The sequence below is a fragment of the Gorilla gorilla genome, chromosome 15, assembly GCF_029281585.2.
Source record: "Gorilla gorilla gorilla isolate KB3781 chromosome 15, NHGRI_mGorGor1-v2.1_pri, whole genome shotgun sequence".
Lineage (NCBI taxonomy): Eukaryota > Metazoa > Chordata > Mammalia > Primates > Hominidae > Gorilla > Gorilla gorilla.
Window position 1 is genome coordinate 15,755,257 of NC_073239.2, and position 22,502 is coordinate 15,777,758.

Consider the following 22,502-nt stretch of genomic DNA (forward strand, 5'->3'; position numbering starts at 1 on the left):
TTTTAAAATGACAAACATAATTTTTATTAACTTATTCAAATTCCACATGCATCCAGGATTAGCTCCAGTGGGAAAAGCCTAAATCCAATGATAAGAAAAATGGAATTTCTCTCTTTGGACCCCATTCTTTCAACAACGTTATGCAGAACAAATCAGTTCAAACAACACCTGAAGGGCAGATTCAGAAGAGCCTGAAATTCATCAGAACTGCTAAGGTAGCAAACCATAACATGACTCAGAGGACCCATCATCCCTGTTGCTATAGGAATGGAATTTATGGGATGTATGGTGCGTAATCACTGCAGCATAGTTTCAACAAAACTGGTAATGCTACCTCTTTCTCCACTGCTAACTGGCTCCCTAGATCCCTGTTCTCCCATCACCAGAAGAAATCCCCTGTTCTCACTCTCTCTGCTTCTTCCATATTTTACCCCTCACTCCTCTCCAATAAAATAAAATAATAAGAAGAGGTCTGTAAATGATCAGGTTTTGATGCGTATATTTGGAACTATGCCATTTTCAAGTCTATTTTTTATTTCTTCTATATTATGAAACAATCATTGTGTTCTTTGTCATAATTTTTAGTTTCATTTGATATTCAGGCAAAATGAGATTTTAAAAATGTGCAGGAAATTACTTAAATTGTCAAAATGGAATCAAAGGTTTTATATTTCCTCAGAATGGTCAGGGTGTAAAGAGTATCAAAAAATGTTTAATTCTATTTTAGAATAGTGTTAAAAATACAATATAAATTGGGTTCGAATTTCTTGCAAATATTGGTCATTTTATCACCTAGTATTCTGAATTAATTGGACTTAATTTTAAAAAATTTGTAATTATGTTTTAATAATTATTCATTGGTATTGAAGAAAAATAGTTTGGATAAAGGTCAACCTTTTCAAATACATGTAACTCATAAAAATATTGTTCATATCTCATGCTAAAACTGATTTACAGTTATATCAACATATAATATTATTTATTCTAGAATATAGATTTTATTGGAAACATTAAATTTTTTTGTATAGAATTTTATATCTAAAGTTTGTATAGCTCTAGTGAGAATTGACATAAACTCAGGAAATTGCATTTTGGCATTCATCTTGTTTATTGTCCCACTATAGCTTGATTCTCCTTGTAATTATTCCTTAGTTGAAATGAATATGTGATGAAACTATCTGAAAATTACTAAATTCTCAAAGACATGTTTTAAAAAATATATTATAGTGTGAAAGCGTCTAAACCACATTTCAAAGCAATTCAATTTATTCCAGTGAACTCTCTTTTTTGATGAAAGATGCTTTGAGGCAAAATTATAAAGATGCTATAAAGGAAAATTTACAGTGAACAGGTTTACAAATATATTTATCTTTGTGGAAGCCATATGTATTTAGTGTAAGAAGCTATGAATTTATTGTAGAGATAACTAGGACTTCCTATAGGCATATAGGTTTAGAATTAGATTATTTCTGAACTAGTGATTATTTTAAATTGGATATCTATTACTGGAAATGTAGGCTAGAATAATAATATTAGTAGTGTTATCTCAAACAATGAGCATTATTTGGTTATCACTGTGATTTAAATATTCAGAAGTTAGTTTCATTATGCATGAAATATAAACATGGTATGCATATATTGCCAAATAATATTTATTTTTCTTTTTTATTATTCTACATAACATCTTAAACCAAAACAATAGCTTAATAATTGCTCACAATGTTTTACTTTTGAAATGCCAAATAAACACCTGTCTGTTATTTAATTCTCTAGGAATAATATATTTTGATTGCATAAATTATGTAAAAACAAATTTAGAAATCACAATATGAAAAGAAGTCATCCTCACTCAAAAAAAATTAAAATCTTCCTTTAAACAAAGGTTAAAAAATGAATTTATACTATTTCAACAACAAAAAAAGTGGGAAAATAAAACTTCAAAAAATCTAAATTATTAGTGTTATTTTCTATATTATTTGTATCTAACTTTTTGTCTACTTAATTCTTTATTATTATCAGGAAATAACATAGAAATAACATAGATTGAGCTTCATAAAGTGAATTATTCTTGAAAACTGTTTGCAAAATCCCTACAGAACCACCATGATACAAAACTATTATGCCTTTTGGGGCATGTTGCTTTAGAATACATGATATATGAGAAAATACAAATAATTTCAATATGACAGATTAGTTAAATTTCACTGGAACTATCACCATTTTTTCCCTTGGAATTTGTTCTTTAATTTACGTATCTAACTTCATTCCCAGAATATTATCCCTAAAAGAAGAGATCCACTCTTGTAATAGTTTATTACTACCTGTTTGCTTTTTTAAAGTATGAAAGGGAGAACAGAAGCATCAATATTATTTGGGCCTTGTTAGAAATGCAAATTTTCAGGCCCCTACCAAACAACTGAATCAGAATTTCCAGGTATGGGCCTTAGGAAATTAAGAAATCTTGTGTTTCAGCAACATTTTCAGGTGACTTTGAGAAGTACTGTTCTTAGCTACATTTGAACCACGGTCAAGTGTTTCAATGCAGCACTAATGTCAACAGTAGGCAGTTCAAAGAATCATTTGAACCCAGGAGCTGGAGGTTGCAGTGAGCTGAGATCGCGCCACTGCCCCTCCAGCCTGGGTGACAGAGCGAGACTCCATCTCAAAAAAAAAAAAAAAAAAGAACTTTAAAAAGAACAATAGTTTAAACTTAATAGTTTAAAGAACAATTGTTTAAACAATCAAGTTTTTTAAACTTGATTTTCTACCTTACATATTATTAATTCATGTGGCAAATGGAATATAATGTTAAGTATATTTCAACTAAATTTTATTACATATTATAAAGGCTCTTATGTTTCACATAGCCAGTTAACACATCCAGAGGAGCTGGCTTATAGGCACATAATATACTTGATAGACAAGTCCTATGAAATTCCACTCCCAGGAAATAGTTTTACAGATCAGGCAATATAGATGATATATTCAGAACTTACTGAATCAAAATTGAATTTTACTAGTTATGAGAGAAAAATCTAGATAGATTATAAAATTCATATGAATACTGTTAATAAGCATTTATTAAACTAATTCAATGAGAATCTAGCTTAGGAAATTTATTTTGATTTACAAAATAACATGGAGTCTTTAATATGTATAGTACTGATGGAGATGATAATGTTTATATTACAGTCATCAAGCTGAATATAATTTTCAGGGCTTCTTGTTCTAAAATTTATAAAGGAACTTGGATAGTTAAATCACATAGTTTGATTAATATATCACAAAAGCCTAAAGACTGTATCAAACTAGTCTGTAGGCATTTATCTATACTTCAAGAAGATCAAGCTAATCTCACACACTTGAGTAATAATATACCTGGATTTAAGTCCAAAGGTGCATAGAAACACTATGGAGTTGAACACATAATAGATAGACTAGAGAATTATAATAACATTAATTAGCCAATGATATGGGTGACTTACCAAAAAAAAAACACGTTATTCTTTACATCTTTGGTCTTCCTTCCAAGAACACAAACAAGTTTAACCATAAGAAAGTCACCAAACAAATTTTAATAGAAATACCCTCTACATAGTACCTAACTTGTATTTACCAAAACTCCAAAGGTAATCATAAACAAGAAAAATCAAAGTAACTGTCACAGCTAAAAATAGCACATGAAGACATGATTCTGTGAAGAAGGACGTCAGTAATTTGATAGGAATAATGTCAAATTCATCAATTGCTTTGGGCAGTTTGGCCATTTTTACAATATTGATTCTTCCAGTCCATGAGCATGGAATGTTTTTCCATTTATTTGTATTATCTCTGATTTTGTTTTGTAGTTTTCCTTGTAGAGATCTTTCATGTCTTTGGTTAGCTATATGCCTAAATATTCTAATATTTCATTTTCTGTATGGCTATTGTAACTGGGATTGTGTTCTTAATTTCACTCTCAGCCTAGATGTCGGCACATAGAAATGCTACTGATTTTTGTACATTGATTCTATATCCTGAAACTTTACTAAAGAAATTTATCAGTTCTAGGAGCCTTCTGGCAGAGACTTTAGGAAATCTAGTTATAGAATTCTTATCATTAGTGAAGAGAGGTAGTTTGATTTATTTTCCTATTTGAATGCCTTACTAAATGTAACACAGAATCCTGGAACTGGAAGAAGTTATTAAAGTAAATTTTTTTAAGAAAGTATGTACTTTTGTTAATAATAATATATCAGTATTGGTTTATTAATTGTAACATATTTGTGTAAGACATTAATAAGAGGGAAAACATAGCGTGAAGTGTATGGAAACTCTTTAAGCCATTTGCTCCATTTTCTTGTAAACATAAAAGTGTTCTAAAATCAAAGTTTATTTTTAAATGGTGCTGCATTATGAGATGTTACGTGTGGTGTGAAATACTAAATGTTACACGCTAAATTCTGACTGGGCCTGGTGGCTTACACAGATAATCCCAGCACTTTGGGAGGCTGAGACCAGAGGATTACTTAGAATTTAGGAGTTCAAGACCAGCCTAGGCAACACAGGGAGACCTCGTCTCTACAAAACATAAAAATAAATTAACTGGGTTTGGTGGTGTGCACCTGAGGTCCCAGCTACTTGGGAGGCTGAGGCTGGAAGCTGGCTTGAGGCCAAAAGGTAGAGACTGCAGTGAGCCATGATCGTGGCATGGCACTCCAGCCTAGATGACAGAACAAGATATACTGTCTCAAAAAAGGAATAAAAAAATCTAAATTCTGACTATAAACACAAGTTGCTCTTTGTTTTTACAAAGCACTTACTTTTGAAATATGAAGCAGTATGAAGTAGTTCTTTTTGCATCCATCATGGTCATTTTAAAGATATGCTACCACACATTAGTTATTCTGATGAAGCGATAAATTAAAAAACAAAGCTTAAGACATCCTATTACATAATTTTATTTTGTTTTAGCCTTTTTGGTATTCTCTTGTTTTGTAATATTATTATAAAGGACAAAAAGTCAAGAACAGATGAACTGCTAAAGAATCACAAAATGTTGTGTCATATGTCAATACGCTAAGTTCAATAGTTGGTGACCTGCTATTCTGTCTGCATTATTTCTTCTACCCACAAATGAACTTTCATTTTACACTTGATTTACAACTCCTGAAGTGATTCAACCCTTAGGCATGCTGCTTTTATTAATAACACAAATAATCTGGTTGGAGAAGAGAAAAGCCATTCTTTATTTGAAAGGGAATGAAATATATTTCCAAACCTACATGTGTGAAGTTGACATTAAAGATTGAAGGAAACATATATGTGTATATTTTTAGGTTGAATGATTCTATAGTCTTTACTTGTTATTTATTCAGTAAAGAATATCAAATAACACAGGAATTATACTGTTGAATTTTTCTAAAATTTTATTTTGTTTTCAGGACTTTGATATCAACACGTGTAAGATTACAATTTTCCCAGAAATTTTCACTGTTTTTGTTTTCTCTTTGGGATAAGTTCCATTTCATTGCCTTAGGTGTTTGAAGTGCTGAGCTGAAACTTCAGCATAATGAAAAGAAGGAAATCATACAGAGAAAAGTTTGTAGCTGCTGGCATTGTGAAGTGTTCCATTATAAGAAGCCTACAAATCTTTAATGCTAAATTTATGAATGTGTTCTTATAGAGGCATGCAATTATTAAAAACTATCCACCTACCAGCAAGTTGTAAAGGAAATACTAAAGATTAAGATTCAGAAAACCTAAATTTTATTACAAATTTTGCATCCTTAGCCACTTGACCTCTCTGGATACTAGTACCCTTGTATGTAAAATAAAAGGGCAGAGAAAAGTCATCTCTAAACAACAAATATATTTAACTTCAAAAACATTGCCTGAAAACATGCTAACATCAGAGACAAAAGACAAGCAATGATTTTTCAAAAGAAATATGGGCTTTTCACAATTTAAATCACATAAGAAATAAGGGAATTACAACAGGCATTAGTTCTGAACGGCTTGCCTGAGGGTTTCAGGTGAACTTACCTAATGACAAAAAAGATAGCATCTGTTATACAGATTTGAAAATGTGCTAAGTCTGATAACCAATCATTCCAAGTAAAACAGATTATAAATAAAAAAAGACCTCAAATAAATCATAAATAAAATAATTCTTGTTGTGTTAGACAGCTTCCAAGATGGTCTCCAATGATTTTCACCTCATGATATCGACCTTTTTATGTATTCCTCTCCCACATTAAATAGGGTCCACCTGTGTAGCCAATAATATATTGCAGAAGTAATGATGTGTGGCTCTGAGGCTTGGTTATAAAAGACTTGGCAGTCCTTCCTTGCTCTCTCCTCAATCACTCATCCTTAAGGGAGATAGTAGCCAAATCATGAGGACAGTCAGGCAGCCCTCTGGAGAAGTCTATGTGGAAAGGAACTCTGGCCTTGCAGTAAGAACTCCTAGGAAGCAGATCTTCCAGCCCCAGTCAAGCCTTCAGATGACTGAAACCTTAGTAGCCATCTCCACTTTAATTTCATAAGCGACAGAACTGCCCAGCCAAACTGTTTCTGAACTTATACCTATAGAAACTCTAAAATAGGCCAGGCATGGTGGCTCATGCCTGTAATCCCAGCACTTTGGGAGGCTGAGTCAGGCAGATCACGAGGTCAGGAGATTGAGATCATCCTGGCTAACACAGTGAAACCCCGTCTCTACTAAAAATACAAAAAAAATTAGCTGGGTGTGGTGGCGGGCGCCCATAGTCCCAGCTACTCAGGAGGCTGAGGCAGGAAAATGGCATGAAGCCGTGAGGTGGAACTTGCAGTGAGCTGTGATTGTAACACTGCACTCCAGCCTGGGCAACAGAGTAAGACTCTGTCTCAAAAAAAAAAAAAAAAAAGAAAAGAAAAAAACTGTAAAATAATGAAAGCTTATTGTTGCTTTATGGTATTAAGTTTGTGATTAATTTGTTTCACAGCTGCTATGATCTGAATATTTATGTTCTACAAAAATTCATACATTGACACCTTATCCCCAGTGTGATGTTACGGTGAGGTAGGGCTTTTGAGAGTTTATTAGGTCATGAGAATGGAGCTCTTGTGAATGGGATTAGTGCCCTTATAAGGGACTGAGGAGACCAGAGTTTTTCCTTTTCACCATGTGAAGACACATCAAAAAGACAACCTACTACATACCAGGAAATGAGCCCTCACCAGACACTGAATCCTCAGGCACCATGATCTTGGACTTTCCAGTCTCCAGAACTGTGAGAAATAAATTTGTATTGTTTTTAAATCACCCGGTTTATATTTTGTTACAGCACTTGAACCACCAATAATGCAACAATAAATGGTCCATGCTTTGGTTATAGGAGTTACTGAGATTGCATTTCTTCACAGAACTTAAAAAGCGTGAGAAGACTCTAGTAAAAAATGCAATTACTGTTGCCTCCTTGATTATATCTGCGGGGTGGAAAAACTGAGACAATTGTCAGGGTAATGTAACTTTGAATTATTTGACTTTTTTCATAATAAAATTTATGGACATAAATATTTATCATTTTGTTTCAATTTTTCACACATTTCACACTCCCCACCAACAATTGAATAATTACTCTATTTTCTATAAATGCTACCCGATAGTAATAAACAATGTCACTAACTTAGCCTTAATACTTCAGCTAACACAGTTCCTCACCAGAATTTAATCTCTGTGGGAGATGAAATGTATTCTCTCTGGTTAATTGTAACTTGAGAAACAAGTATGCTGTACTTGTTTTTCAAGTTTTATGTGTTTGTGTATATATATATAATTATTTATTTATATATCATATATTAATCATTCATTTACTGAATTTATTTAATGAATATCTCATTAAATATATAAATATATAAAATATATAAATATATAAAAATTCATTAAAATTCATTTTAATGGATATATAGTCATATCTATTCATTAAATAAATGATTCAATATATAAATGAATGAAAGCATCCCTTTTTTATTAAGTAGAAGAAAAATGGTTTCAAAATGAAACTGTAGATTTTTAAAAAAATACTTCTTACCCTGGAGAGAGAGACAGCGAGAGAGAAAGAGAGAGAAGGAGAAACAAGAAAAATACACAGAAAGAGAGAAAGAGAGAAAGAAAATGATTTTAGGAATAAATAGTTTTACATACAGAGATATTTTATTTGCAGAGAGATTATTAGCTGCTGAACTTTAACTTGCCTCTACTACAAATGAGAAAAAAGAATAATATTCTGGTTTGCTAACACTTGCATATAAATTATAGTTGTAATTGCTCTATAAATAAAGGTGGCCAGCTGAGCAAGAAAATCGGTAGTGATTTGGGATATATAAGAAAATATTCAGTTATATTTATAACTTAATTACTTACCTTAGTTCAAGGAAAGTCAAAAGCATATAGATTAGAAGAAAGTTGCTCTAGTTTCTTCTAGTTGTTTCTTTCTTTTAAACTGACCTCCTGTTGTATCCAGATTCTTTATTCTTTCTTTATTTGTAATTTATAACTGAATAATATTTTGGTAATTTTAATAATGTTTTAAATAAAATTGTTTAATCCAATTTTTAGACCCATTTTTCCTAAAGATCTTTATAACTTTGATACCACAAGGGTCTACGTAAACACAATTATGACAATTTCAGATAGCAGTGCTAAGGTATGGGACGAGCTATGGAAATTACAAACCTGTAGCTTTAATGTTGGTAAGAAAACCATAAAAAAAAACTCTTGGAAAAAATAAAATACATTAACTCTAATTTTCCCAGTAAAATCAAAAGATAAGATTTTTTTTTTGTATTCATGAACATATCCAGAAAAGTTATCTAAATAACTTTTCAATTAAAATATCTTAAAATTGGAGTCTAAATTTCTTGCTATGTTAGAACAACTCTTAAGTACATATAGTAGTAAATCTAAAAATAATATAATATTCAGTTAATGACAATACACTTGATTCTTGTAATTTATTTCTTTTATTTTAGTTAGTTGTGGATTATCTTCTTGAATAGTCATCTGGTTTGATGTTGAGGCCTAATAACTATCAAGTTTTCCATTCTCTATCCTGTGAAACTCAGACTCCTGGGAATTTATTTGCTTTTTCCATTACGGGGTGATTACCTCTCTTCTCCATCATCATTTATCCTGTAATGAGCCTATTTTCATTGCTCTCATTTTTCTTCTTTCTGAATGTGGTATAAAATTTCTACTATTAGTTCCTACAGTCTATAAATGTTACCGATTGGAACAAGATAAGTACTAAAAGCAAAGTGTACTTTGTGTCTGAAAGATCTTATAAGCACATTCGCTAGTTTCACTGGGCTTAATGATTTTCTTGTTTCAACCTGGAAATAAGCCTATAAGCCCAGAAAGTTATGACTATTTAAATCGTTGGGATTATGTAAGTAAGAAACAGCAAATCTGAAATAGCCCAACAGTATTTTATCAATCCATTCAGCAACGCATGTTGAGAATCTATTACGTGCCAAGCACCGGTCTAGCCCCTTGAAATACATCAGGAACCAACAAAGGGAAAGCATCTGCATTAATGGAGCTTTATATTGTAAGGGACAATAGGAAATGAACAAATTATTTGGAGAAATATAGATAATATAAACAGGATGAACAGTTTGGAAAGTGTGTATGTTCTGTATGGTGGTCAGGGGAGACCCAAATAAAGTGAAATTTGAATAGAGACTTGAAAGAATAATAGAATGGAATGTATATTACATGAGGGAAAAATGGTTGAAGTAGAAAGAATAATAACTGTAAAAGGCATAAAACGGGAGCATGCTTGGCTTTTTCTAGAAACAGTAAGGCTGTCAGAGCATCTCGAGCAGAATGAGCAAAAAGAGTAGGGTGGCAGACACAGTCAGGGAGGAGTGGAGGAGCCAGACTAAGTCACAAGAAGCCTTAGTCTTGTATTATGAGCTGGAGAGAAAGCAATGGGAGGCTTTGAGAGAAGAGGAATGGCATCTTGACATTGTATTAAATGATTCCTCTGACTATCGCTTTGATAATAAATTTTAAGGAGCAAAACTAGAAGCAGATAAACCTGTTAGAAGCCAAATACAATAAATCAGCTAAGAAAAGATGGTGGTGCCACTGTACATGTTATCAGATAAAGTAGTAAAAATGGTTACATTCTGAATATTTTAAAATACACAATTATATTTTCTGAGCATCTAGAGCAAAAAGATGGAGAAGGCTGCAAGAATTTACATTTCTAAAAAGGCAATAGGATTTAGGTTTTGAACATGTCAAGTTTAAAATGCACACTCATGTAGAAGACTAAGATATTAAGTACATGCATTTTGAACTTTGGGGAGAGGTTCTAGGAAGAGATGTAAATTGTTAAGATGAGAAAAACTACAGCATGTTAGTAAGCTTGAGGGTACTATCCAATAAAGAGGTAAGAATTCATAATGTAGATGGAAAAAATTACTGAGACTTATGTCTTTGAGTGGGAAAGAAGGGATGGGATCTAGTGAACAAGAGGAAAAGTTGACTTAAGATCTAAACAGATGTTAAATCCTTAGTAACAGGACAAATAAAAGCAGAACATATGGGCACAAAAGCCAGAAGCAGTGACAGGATGTATACGGTAGGGGGGAATTTATACAGGTTCCCTTTGATTGCCTCTAATATTTGCAGTGGTACAAGAAGCAAGGTCTTCATTCATGGTTAATGATGGGGAAAGAATTATTCCAGGTTTGAAGACAGAGAAAAAGAGGTGATGAATTCAGGAGAAAAAATTGGGAAATATATTAGACTTTTAAAGAAGCACTTAGAGGTAACTTGAAGTTAATGGTACAGAATTCTTAGATTAGGAGAGGAAAAAAATGCTTCTCTATTTTACTCTCCTAGTAGAGTAAAAACATACAACATGTCAGGTGAAGTATGCCAATGCAATTTTGGTGGGTGAATACATTGAGTAGTTTCAAGGATAAATTGTCATATATACACATATATATATCATATATATATACACACACACATACATATATATTCCACACAGACTATAATAAATAAATGTCTTCTCCCAAAGGATCACTAGGACCTTTGTAAGTTTTGGGACCTTGAAAGATAAAATCTAGGACACAGAAACAAAAGGCCTCTTCTAAGAGAGAAGGATGCTTTTGAAACTCAAAGAAACTAAACGTATATTATCTTTGGAAATACGGATAAATAAAGGTGTGGTTCAAAATTTTCTGGTAACCTACAGAAACTTTTGGTAGTATAATGTATGTTATATCTTTTATAAATAAACAATTTTTATGAGAAGAATTAGGCTACAGTTCCATTAACTATAATCTATTTCATAGGAACTTTTGTGGTATGGCCAAAAGACAGAAGACAATACTTTCTTGCTTAAATTTGGCCCTTCTAAAGACCATGGTTCATTGACTTCCTGACGCCTCACATCCTTTAAAGGAATGAAAGTCCCTTGGTAGTTAACACGATACACAAAGTTATTGCAAATATTTGATTTTGTTTCAACTTTACATATCTACTGTAAAAAGTGAAATAGATTTACACAGAGTGAGCAGTTCTCCTGAAGTGCAAACTTGCAGTGAAATTCATACTGATAAATCAGTGTTTATTTATTAAAATATTGCAAAAGAAATCTTAGTAAGGAATGTAAAATTAATAATTGCATGATGTTTTAAGACTATCAGATTTGAATTTTCTCTGTCATCCATCATTGAATATCAAGATAGTTTTAATAGGTAAGATGAGATGATAAATAATTTCTTTTGTCTGGAATCTGAATTTTTCCTAAGTATATGTAACAATAATCAGGTGGTCTCAACCTAATGTTTAATTTTACAGTTCTGTGATATGGCCTGGTAGTAAGATAAATATATTTTTCTTATTTAAATTTATTTCTGTGCTTAAACATACCCTTTGGACTAGTGAACATAACTACAATAATATGTAGGACAGATTATTTAAATTTGTATTAATTTGTTTCAAAAATTTTATTATGATTTATATGCATTATATCATAGCAGTTTCTTTCCATTGAAAGTCATGTATTCGCAAGGTGACTGACGAAGTTTACCAGTTAAATATATTATGATAAGATAAAGAAAAACTAACAGTTTTGAAAGGTACATTAATCTTTTATGTTGACCGGTTAACAGATTATTACCCAACTTGGTCAAATAGTTTCAGAGTAGCTCATTCTCTTAAGTATTGCTAAATTTATCAAATCAGCATACTTCAAAATCAATTTTACTGATGTTTCTTTTAACAGTAAACTCTTGATTGTAATTTCTTGAATTTTCTCCTCTTGATTATGGCATAGCTAATCTTTGGAGTTTTTTATTCATATTATCATTTTATTAGGTAGGACAACAAATTGAAATTTAGAAATTGAAACATTATAACATAGCTTTTATTAAGTTATCTATAATATTCACATTGTAAAAATTATATAATGCTTACTTTCTGCATTCTTTCTGACTTGTTTGAAATTACTTGTTTTCTTTATTCATTTTATATACTTTATAGTATAACTGTCATAAAAAAACTTTGCCTAAGTAATAATGAGTCTTATAACAGATACTGTAACACAATATTATCTATCACAACAGGTTGTATATGTGTAAAATATGTATTAGAGTCATATATATAGAGAGAGAGAGATGTGGGCATGTGTATGTGTGAATAAAACACTGTTCAAAAAAATACTCGAATTCTGGAAAAAAATGAAAATAATTTAGAGTAAATAGAATTTGATGGAGCACTGTAGTTGTCTCAATTATATTCAGATTGAAAAACAGTATAGCCTGGTATAACACTATGGGCTTTGGAATCATAAGTATGACTGTGACATGTGCTACATGTGTGACCTTGGACATGAACTCAGATTTCTCAAGTATAATGCAAGGTTTTAAATATAATAATACAGTTACCATGATCCACTGGTACTAGGCAGTTGATTTTCTCACACAATTCCTCTAAACCTACAGCACTGAATCCAGATTATCTGGATCCCAGAAGCCTTCTTACCCCTCCTCAGACAGTATGCTTTATCATGCTTATCCTACAGGAAGACAGAACAAGAGGAAGAGACAGGGTACGTCTAGGGAATGAATAAACACACCACAAATCAATTAGCGGGCCTGAGCTCCAGCCCGCCTCTATCTGGGGACAAAGCCCAGACTGGGAATCTGAAAGCCCTCTTCTCTTGATCCTGTGAAGCCTATTGTTTCTTTTAAGAGGAATAAGTTCAAGAGATCTATTGTACAACAGAGACTATAGTTAATAACAATATATTATATTCTTGAAAAATGCTGAGAGCAGATTTTAAGAGTTCTTAGCACAAAAAAAAATGTTTATGAAGGTCACTCTTTTAATCCACAGTATGTGATATTGTAGAATTTGTCTGGAGCACTGTTATATGAGATGTGGCGACCCTGAAAGGAACCACTTTGAATACTAATTACCTAACACAGTGGCTGGCACATAATAAATGCTTCATACATGCTAGCTTTCTCACTGTCATTTCCTTCTCTACCCTTTGAATAAATGAAGACAGCTCATGGGAGATAATTTACAGCTAAGTTTGTTTTCGTTCTTGTTTCTTTGAAGAAAATATGTAAAACAATTTTCTGCTAATTTGAGATGAGCAAGTTGTTTTGCTATCTTCTAAAAATAGAAAGAGATTATGGCTAATAAAAGACAAATAGATTATTATTTTTGCATAAAGAACATAAAGTGTACATTAAGAAACTGACAGTGTAACTGTTCCATATAACTCTGCCATGGTCAGGACTACATACTTGGGCTCTGTTGCTAGAACATAGTCAAAGTCTTAGTGGAAGTATAGCACTATTTTTGGTAGCAAAAAAAAAAAAAAAAGGAAGTTTCGCATTTCTCACATTGAAATTGAAACATTAATTGGGAACATTTTTTCATGTGTTTCATTTTGTTTTTAGTTCTTTCCACTTAAACTTTCATTTTAGGTTCAGGGGCACATGTGCAGGTTTGTTGTATTGGTAAACTTGTGCTAAACCTCATGCTAAAAATGAGCATCCATGTACCTAGCACCAAGCTTAAGATATGTAATAATACCAATGGATTGGTAAAACCATATGTATTCCAAATACAAAGCATCCCTTTTCCCAGTCTCCAAAGATCCTCTATTTTTCTATTAACTTTCCTCTTGCATGCCCTTGTCATTTTGCTGTATGAGAAGACGGCTGCTTACCTCATATGCTTCCCTTCACTCTTTACCCCTAGTAGAGAGCCCTGATTTTATTTGAAGTAGCAGTATACCCAGCTAAAATACTGATCTAGCTTCATCTGAAGACAGTGGTGGTTTCTTTGTGTTTTTTGTTTGTTTGTTTGTTTGTTTGTTTTCTTGGAGACAGAGTCTCACTCTGTCACCCAGGCTGGAGTGCAGTGGTGCGATTCTGGCTCACTGCAACCTCTGCCTCCCAGGTTCAAGCGATTCTCCTGCCTCCGCCTCCCAAGTAGCTGAAATTACAGGCACGCACCACCATGCCCAGCTAATTTTGTATTTTTAGTAGAGACAGGGTTTCACCATGTTAGCCAGGCTGATCTACAGCTTCCGACCACAGGTGATCCACCGGCTTTGGCCTCCCAAAGCGCTGGGATTACAGGCATGAGCCACTAGGCCCAGCTGACAATGGTGGTTTCTGAGATGAAAGATCTAAGAGAAAGCCACTGAGTAGGATTCTTAGGAGGACCCCTTTTCTATTTTTTTAACTTCTTCTCCTTATTACTGTCCGGAATGTGTTCTTGATTCCTGATCTTCAATATTCACTTTTTGAACTTGAATATAAATGACAATGCTAAGTATGAACCAGCATAAAAAATAATTTTAGTGAAACCTCTCTGCTATGCCTGGATTAACAATCTCCAGGCTATAGTTAAAAAGTAAGATTCTAAATTATTTGAGTTAATATAAAGTTTCTATTAGTTTAACACAAATCCTAGCCGATGTTCTTCATTACATTTATCCACACATAGATACAGAGAATGGAATGACAGAAAATGGAGATTTCAAAAGGGTAAGAAAGTGAGAGGGCATGAATCATAAAAAATTACTTTATGGGCACAAAGTACATTATTTGGGAGATGGAAACCCTAAAGGACCTGACTTGACCATTATCTGCGATATTTGCATGTAAGAAAATTGCACTTGTACCCTATACATTTATACAAAATAAAAAATAATTTTCATGAGTTTTCATGCATATGTAAATGAAATCATATTGTAAAGAGACTTTCTGTGATTCACTTAATTACTCCATATTAATATTTTGAGATGTATGTAGTTCCCTAATTTCCACTACTATGTGAGATATTCTTTAGTTTTTGAACAATTTACTTACCTATTTTATTGTTGATGAAGATTTGGGTTGTGTTAACATTTATTATTGTTACAATGTTGCTAGGAATAATCATGTAAATATCTCCTGGATCAGATAAGAAAGATTTTCTATATTAATATTCTATGACTGGAATTCCCAGATTACTGGATATGTGCATTTTCAAATACATTTAGTAAGAAAAAATTGTATTCCTACATATGCTTACCAATTGAAAGTGTGGCTACGTGTGAAAGAAAATCATATTTCACTAACACTTTGAATTATCTTTTTTTTCATTTTTTCCAGTTGAGTGGGGATAAAAATTTATCTCGTGTTATTTTATCTCAATTTCTAGTTAAATTATTTTTATCATATATTTTTATAACATTGTGCTTTTTGTATGAAATAACAGATCATGTTTTTGTCCATTATCCTATTGAATCTGTTATTTTTATTACTTTAAAATAATTACATTAAAATACCCATCTTAGGAGAGTTGGGAATTGTAAATATATCTTTGTAATGTTCATATTTATTATTTTCCATATTAATGTAGTTGAACAAAGAAATCTTCTACTTTATGGTTTTTGGGTTTATTTTATGTCTTGTTTCAAAATTACCTTCCAACCACAATTAAGTGGTTTAAGTCTTTAATCAACGTGGAATTGAATTTATGTAAGATGTCAGGAAGGGATCAAATTTCTTTTGTAAACGTATAAGTAATCAATTTTCCCAGCGCTATATCTTTGTACTCTTCAGTTCTCCTCACTGGTCTGAAATGCTACTTATTTCCTTAATTAACTTTAAAATAAGTTGCATCTAATTTCCAATGTGCTAGGTGCTTTCTTTTTTGTGCAAATACTTTGTATCAGAATTTTAAATCTATGCTCAATGCTGAGATTGACCTATGATTTTCTTTTCTTTTTTTTTTTTTAAAAAGCAACTCTGCCATTTTCTGTTCAAGGTTTCACTACCCTGACAAAATGAATTGCGAAGTTGCTTTTCTTTTTTAATTCTAATGGAGAAAATGAAAACGTTTTGCTTGATTGAACATGCCTGTTCTTTGAATACTTGCTAAATGTTATATTAAAATTTCTGTATTATTATTGATGATGCAAGTGGTATTTACATTTCTGAAATTCATTAGAATGACCCCATGAAGATCATTCCTAAACAAAATTGGAATATAAATACGGTTTATTATTATGCCCATTTCTCTTCTCAAGTTAGCTTAATCTTCACCTTTGGTATTACTCCCTGCTCTGAAATATGTGGCTCCAATCAGTTTCTTCCTGCCGTTTCTTCATCTGCCATGGAGCTGCCTACTGTGGTATTTATTCTGAGTCTGCCTTTCTTACAGGTGCTTCAGCTATTTTTACATGCCTTTCTTACATGCTTCTGATATATTCTGGCTTTATTGTAAGTGACTTACTCTATATAAGTTCTGCAAAAGCAACTATTTATTATTGTTTTGTGGGCATCTATATTGGTAGATGTGAAAGATAAAAGACACATCATGATAAAAGGAAGAGTAAGTTCTATCTATTATATTGTAAAGATCCTATTTCCTTTTATAAATAATATAATACTTGTATTAATAATTTAATCGATAAGTGGCTGAAAATAGCTTATAGTGTTATCATTTCCAGAAAGCATACGTGAATTTTAACTGTCAACATTAAGGCATTAAACCTGTCATTTAGGCATTGAGTTAAGTCAATGAGAATGTATTTGGGGACTCAAAAGTCCTGTCAGTCCTCAAATGGCAACATGTAGTAAGTTGTCTGATACATGCATTAGGAATTTCCTACATAGTCAGCAAGTTAGCTAGTAAAGGAAAGTTTAGTTTCTAATTTAAAACTATTTTAAAGGTGTATAGCATTTAAAATACTAAAGTTACTTTGTTTTTAGGTTAAGGATTTTAGATGGCATTTTTACCTATGATAGCTATTTTGATTAATAAAGGAATTGTGAATGTCATTTGGGGAAGCCTGTTGTTTCCCATTTTGGCATAAAGATAAACAACCGATGTGTAAAACACAGGCAGATTTTTATCTACTGCACAAAATAGAATTCTCTTTCAAAAAGTTTTGCTTGCATAACTGTCATTTTAGTCACAATTGTGTTTCCTACTTGATGATGAGAAACACTGAATTAACCAGGGAAGAGAGAATATTGTAGAGACTATGGAGTCACATCAACTGGATTCCATAGTGACTAAGGAGTCACACCACCTGGATCTGCACTTATTGTGCCAACAAGTTACCACATCTCATCCTGCCTCCATTAATTGATCTGTAAATGTGTAATTATTTATAGTGGTACTGTGCTAATGTTAACCTTGAAAACACTTAAAAGCTGTGCATATGATATTCAAGTATTTTCTTATGTTAATTATGTGATTTTTTTACTACCATAGGCTATTACTAATTTTACTGATACTAGAAAAATTATGTGTATGGCTGTATCTATTTAGAAGACTGTAAGATGATCATATACATACTTGAATTATAAAAGAATGAAATGTTTAAAGCTAGTTTCATGTACGCATTTATGTCCCTTCTGGTTTTCCTAGTAATTAAGAGCTCATGCTTTCAAATCAGACTACCTGTGCTTGAGTCTCAGCCATTCCACTGACTAGAAACATAGTCTAATATTAGTATGGAAGTTCTTCATTTATAAAATGATGTTAAGAACAGCACCAACCTCACTGGATTGCTGATGGGATTATACAAATTAATGCATATAAAGTATATAGGACAACATCTAGCACATAACTAGTGCTCAACACTCCAAAATAAATCTTGAATGTGTATGTGTACTTATGTAATATTTGACAACATTAATATCATTTTAAAGGTTCTAAAGAGGAATTGTAAACTTATTAGCCAGAAATACGGTCATATGCAGGCATTTCCAATATAATATTTTATTATAAGTTGAAGTTAATAATATGTTAGAATTCTGCAGACAAGGTAATAAAAAATCTGCCTTGTCAATCTCAATGGCTTAACATAATACCTTTTACTACTAATCATTACATAGTCTAATGAGATTGGAAGTTATGGTAGAGGGTCTTTATGAAATCACTAAGGGGTACAGTTTCTTTCAATCTGGAATTACGACCATCTTTTACATTCTACTCCAAGACTATACCAGAAGGAAAAGGCATAGGGCAGGATTCTTTATGGGATATATTTATAAATGAGACCTAGAGCTGGTTTACATTACTTTTTTCTCGCAATTTTTTGGCCAGAACTAGATGCAGCTGGACTTAGGAAATATGTTCTTTCTATGTATTCAGGAGGAAAATGAAGTAAATGCTATGTGTTCATCATATTTCACACTATTATAAAAATTACAATTGTATTACCAACTTCATATAATTTTTCTACAAGTCACACTTACCATCTAATGTTGCTGAAGCATGTGAGGGCAGCTCTATAAAAACAATACAAAACCTGGAACGACAAAAAGTGATCATGAATATGTTGGTGCAAATGATGAATCATTAAATTATTTTAACAGTATGATGTTTCTTACAGCTGATTGTAACATAAACCAGTAATAACTATTTCTGAAGCTTGGTTCCTGAAAATAACATTATATATTATAACCCTGTAAAAATGCTAACAGAGAATGTGCTAGCAGCCATCATTCATTCTCTATATTTTTAAGAGTTCTGGCAAGTGATCACTCCATAAAGTAATTATGTCAGCAAAAGTACTGCCAAATACAACATTTTTCTTCTTTTAGGCATATCATATTCAAAATATAATGACTGAAAAATTCATGGCTGAGTCTTTATAGTGTTTCTATTCACATAAATGATCAGTACTTGCCCATATAAAGCTAAGTGTTGCAACATTTATTTCTCTATCTGATAATAATTTTATCAGATTACAATATTTGCTGCAATATTATAATTTATTTGCATAGAGAGTGAGCCATATTGTAATTGCATTATATCATAAACTGTTTTAGAAAAAACTTTGAGTCTCTTTCTTGCCCAATTTTCTTTAACATTTATTTTCAGGTATTTTAACAGCTTTATTGAGGTATGATTTAAACAAAACATTCACACATAGTTATTTACAATTCAATAAATTTTAGTTATTTACAATTTAATAAGTTTATAGAGTTGCACAACCAACATGGTCTAATTTAAATTTTCCATTGAACCTGCTGAAAGCCAATCCTCACATCCATCCCCATCCCCAAGTTACTATAGATATGATTTCTATTTACGTAAATTTGTTCTGAACATTTTATGTAAATGAGGACATATAATACATAGTATTTTGTGTCTTGCTTCCTTCATAAAGACTTTGAAGTCAATTCATCTTCCAGATGTATAATTTATTCCTTATTATTTATTTATAGTATTCCATTACGTGGATATATCACATTTGTTTATCCATTCACCAGCTGGGTTTCTACTTTTTAGCTATTATGAACAATGCTTCTATGAACATTGGCATATTAAGCTTTGAGTGGAGAGTGTATCTAGCATTTCAATTCTCTTGGATAGATTTTTGGGACAAAAATTGCTGGTCATATGATAAGTTTATGTTTAGCTTTTTAAGAAACAGATGGACTTTTGCAAAGAGGTTGTACTATTTTTATTTGCACCAGCAATTTAGGAGGGCTCCAGTTTCTTGAAATCCTTATAATACTTGGCATTGACTATCTTTTATATCATGGTCCTTCTGGTTATTTTATAATAAGATATCATTGTGATTTTAATTTTAATTTCCTATTGACTAATGATGTTGCAAACATTTTATAATGCTTAATAACAATTTGTATGTCTTTCTTGATGAAAAGCTTATTTAAATGTCTTGTCTATTTTTTGAATTGGATTGTTTCCTCATTATTTTTGAATTGCAAGATTTATTTATGTATTCTGGATAAAAATTGTCCATTAGATATATGATTTGCAAAAATATTCTATTTTAGCTTATTCTTTAATGTTTCTGAAGGCAATTTTAATATATGCATCTTTATACCTCTCTGAATAACATAGGTATTTTGCTTTTCAAGGAAGAGTTCAATGTCTATTTTGTCAGACATTTTCCTCTGTATATATGTACAAGGATAAAACCTGTGATCTAGTTAGATACATATATCTTTATTTTCCTTATGTGTATTTGAGTTTTACATTAAAACCTAGCTTTCTATGACTTTTCATGGTTTCTAAACTTCCTTAAGATTTTATTACATACAGAAGTGATGATGGTAGAGAGACAAGAAGTTGGAGTCCTACGGTCAGGCCCATCTCAGAGATCTTGTTTCTAATAAATCCAACTTATGACTCTTGTGCTATTCCATATGTACTATTTATATTTTCTGCCATATCAATCCAGAAAATAATTTCATACCTTTTATAATTTCCACAAAACAAATAGATTAAACACTAAATAATATGGCTTGGCTGTGTCCCCACCCAAATCTCATTTTGAATTGTAGCTCCCATAATTCCCATGTGTTATGGGAGGGACCTGGTGGGGAATCACTGAATCATGTGGATGATATTCCTCATACTGTTTTCATGATAGTGAATAAGTTTCACAAAATCTGATGGTTTTATAAGGGGTTTCTCCTTTCACTTGGTTCTCATTCTCTCTTGCCTGCAACCATGTAAGATGTGCCTTTAACCTTCAGCCATGATTGAGCCACATGGAAATGTGAGTCCATTAAACCTATTTTTCTTTACAAAGTACCCATTTTTGGGTATGTCTTTATCAGCAGCATGAAAACAGACTAATACAATAAATTGGAACCAGGAGTGGGGTGCTACTGTAAAGATACCTGAAAATGTGGAAGCAACTTTGGAACTGTGTAAAAGGCAGAGTTTGGAACAGTTTGGAGGGCTCAGGAGAAGACACGAAAATGTGGGAGAGCTTGGAACTTCCTAGAGACTTGTTGAATGGCTTTGACCTAAGTGCTGATAATGATATGGACAATGAAATCCAAACTGAGGTGGTCTCAGATGGAGATGAGGAATTTCAGTGGAACTGGAATAAAGGTGACTCTTGCTATGTTTCAGCAAAGAGACTGGCAGCATTTTGCTCCTGTCCTAGAGATTTGTGGAACTTTGAACTTGTTGGAGATTTTTTAGGGTATCTGGCAGAAGAAACTTCTAAGCAGCAACGCATTCAAGATGTGACTTGGGTGCTGTTAAAAAACATTCTGTTTTAAAAGGAAAACAGTATAAAAGTTCAGAAAATTTGCAGCTTGATGATGTGATAGATAAAAAACATTTTATGAGGAGAAATTCAAGTTGGCTGCAGTAATTTCCTTAAGTAATGAGAAGACAAATGTTAATTGCCAAGACAATGGGGAAAATGTTTCCAGGGCATGTCAGAGACTTTCAGGGCAGCCCCTCCCATCACAAGCCCAGGGGTCAAAGAGGACAAAATATTTTTGTGGGCTGGGCCCGGGGCCCTCCTGCTGTATGCAGCCTAGGGACTTGGTGCCCTATGTCCCAGCTGCTTCAGCTGTGGCTAAAGGGGCCAGTGTACAGCTCAGGTCATGGCTCCAGAGGGTGCAAGCCCCAAGCCTTGGCAGCTTCCACGTGGTGTTGAGCCTGCAAGTATACAGAAGTCAAGAACTAAGGTTTCAGAATCTCTGCCTGGATTTCAGAGGATGTATAAAAAACCTGGATGCCCAGGCAGAAGTTTGCTGTAGGTGCGGGGCCCTCATGGAAAGCCTCTGCTAGGGAAGTATAGAATGGAAATGTGGAGTTGATGCCCTTACACAGTGTCCCCACTGGGGCACTGATTAGTGGAGCTGTGAGAAGAGGGCCACCATTCTCCAGACCCCAGAATGAAAGATCCACTGTCAGCTTGCACCCTGTGCCTGGAAAAGCCGCAGACACTCAATGTCAGCCCATGAGAGCAGCCTGGTGGGAGGCTGTACCTGCAGCCTGCAGCGAAGTCACAGGGCCAGAGCTGCCCAAGACCATGGGAACCCACCTCTTGCATCAGTGTGACCTGGATGTGAGACATGGACTCAAAGAAGATCATTTTGGAGCTTTATGATTTGACTGCCTTTCTGGATTTTGGAATTACATGGAGTCTGTACCCCCTTTGTTGTCCAATTTCCCCTATTTGGAATGGGCATATTTAATCAATGCATGTAGC